General features: G+C 27.9%; 1 protein-coding gene across 2 annotated transcripts in view; it reads right to left on the reverse strand.

Moving 5' to 3' along the window:
• LOC106685093 (ABC transporter G family member 23) overlaps positions 1-2703 on the reverse strand; it is a 207867-nt gene that overhangs the window by 139827 nt on the left and 65337 nt on the right. The gene's annotated exons all lie outside the window — the stretch shown is intronic.

Consider the following 2703-nt stretch of genomic DNA (forward strand, 5'->3'; position numbering starts at 1 on the left):
TAACGAGTGTTCTTTTTTTCACCTATTGTCCCAATTGGATATTATATTGGAATATTGGAGACCAACTAAAATATTTTAAAGGTTCAAAATATTTTCGAAAGGTTTAAAATTTTATCTTAATTTATACTTTAACTATTTTAATGCGTCTTTTCATTCCAAACTCCTAACCCATCGTAACCCATTAATTCTTAATCTTTCATCCTTAACAATCCCTGATAACCCTCCGAGGCGTCTGAAAAGAAGATGGCCACGGGACCTTCTAATTTAAATGAATGTTTGAAGTACCACCAATGGGTGGTACCTTCCCAAGACTTTTAAGTGTAAATGAAACATACAACATATTTACTTATTGTATTGATTACTTGTACAGATGTAAATCACATTAAATAAATAAATAAATAACAAAACTATTTTTATTTCTTCTCTTTGTTCATTTATATATGATTTTCTTTTCGCTTATATTTAACATAAATTTAATCCATCCTACATTAATTTACCTTTTTGTATCTTTTTATCCTATTATGTCAAAATATTTTTAGTTATTTTTGTATCTTTTTAGATCTGATGAAGCTCTACAAAGTGGGGCGAAACCTCGACAAATAAGTAGTTGACTATTTTTGTTTTCTTTTGACCGCACCCCTGACTATCTTCTTCATAATTTTAAATTAGATACATTTTTGTCCTCTTGGTTCTATTCCTAGAATATATGTGCATGAAATGAGACCGAAAAATATTTTAAAGGCTATTATTTTAAAACTTAGTTTGTATTTAAGGGGGTTGATAACTTCAAACAATTCAAGTTAGTTCTATCTGTATTATATTTTTCCAGCATGTTGGTGCAGTAAGTGCAATATGTTTCTCATATGTTTGTTGAAATGAATATATTTTATTTTTATTTCTTTGCAGGGAAAAAAATATACTTCGGGGGAGGGGGTGGAGCACCATTCTCATAAAATAATTTAAAAAACGAAACAACGTTGGAAGCAAATGCAAATAAATTAATTTTAATTCTAAAAAATGGATCGAAACAATAATGCTGATAAAAAGAAGATAAGAGGCGAAAACCTAAATAAAAAAATAGGAAAATAAAAATCTCAGAAACAAATCGACGTAATATCGTCGGAGGATGGCCAATGGTAAGCCGAAACGTACAGAATCATGTTTTTATTTTAGGGTTCATCTAATCTATATTTATTAAAAGTTAAGCCCTTGTTTTTTATTTTGTTTTATAGTAAGGAACAAAAAATGATAGCCTGGCTAACCCTGGAATCCTTATGGAATAAGGATATGGGAAATATGTTGCTAAATAAAAAAAAAAAAGTTAAAAATAAACACCAATTGAAACGTTTATAGTAAGATTTGACATTTAGATTATAAGAGAATTGTAAAATTGATATGAACAAATAAATAGTTAGTTTTGTTTATTTGCTACGCACACCCCGACCATCTTTTTCACATATCAATCTACGTTCAACTATTCATACCTCATTGAAAATTATTGATATTATTGATTATTTCAATTAGTTTGACAATTAGTTGTAAATATTCATTAAAATAAGAAAATGTTGGTTTTATTTCTCTATAAATGAATAAAACACAAATTATGAAATAATTTTAACAGTTTTCTATATTAAAGAAGTGGTAGTAGTTTAATTTTAAATTATAATTATAATTGTTCCATCTATTTATAGGATAATAATTATATAATTCATCGCTAAAAAAAAAAAAATACTAATAAAAATATATGTTATAAATATATTATAAGAGACAGGCAGCTCCATCTCTTGAATAACTTGAGAACTAATGATAAGGGCAGCCAATTCCAGGCATAAAGAGAATTTTTTTTTTCCCACTACATTATATATTTAATTCTAAACCTCCCCGAACAGAGCCACGGTATTTTCGCAATAAATCCTAAGCAACAACATTTAGTTATACAGAAGAGGGGATAGTTAGAAGGGCATAAAATATCTAAACGAAATTTGAATGATATTTGTCCTCGGAAATTTGATTAACATATTTAACATTGAAAGTGGTCGACCTTATAAATGTTTTTTTCTAATTAGAGACTAAACAAAAAATAATTTCCATTATATGGAAAAAAAATTAACTGTAACTAATTCAAATAAAAATATATTTTTCTAAGGCTATGTGGTCATCTGATCTATGTAAATTTACTCAACACAGCAGAATGACCTCAACTTTTTTCTGGAAACGAAAAATAGTATCTTTTAGATGTTATGTTTTAATACAAATATAATTAGAAATTCCCCCCTTGTAATAAACTTAAGATATGAGCAACCTCTGAGAATTTATTTGGATATTGATGATAATAAATTAAGTTTTTCTTCAACTATGTATATATAACATATGGATAGTTTTGCTGATCTAATGTTGAAGAAGTAGTGTAGGTAGTCAACAATTTTTTTATAATTTAAATGTCAAATCTTTATTAAGAGGAATAACTTTCAGTCCGTGTTTATTTTCAGCTTTTTTTTTTTACAAACTTATTTAAGGATTCCATGGTTAGCCAGACAATAATTTTTTTTTCCTTACTATAAAAGGAGCAAAAAGGCCGTGGGTTTCCTGGATGGATGGGCATCCTCAGAGGATATTATTTATGGCTCCTAATTGAGTCATATGTTTCTACCTACAGTTAGAAACTGTACAACAGCACATCACACGGAGACACATTAAATTCTT

Source organism: Halyomorpha halys, unplaced genomic scaffold (genome assembly GCF_000696795.3).
Source record: "Halyomorpha halys isolate HHAL.00 unplaced genomic scaffold, Hhal_1.1 Scaffold657.1, whole genome shotgun sequence".
Classification (NCBI taxonomy): Eukaryota; Metazoa; Arthropoda; class Insecta; order Hemiptera; family Pentatomidae; genus Halyomorpha; species Halyomorpha halys.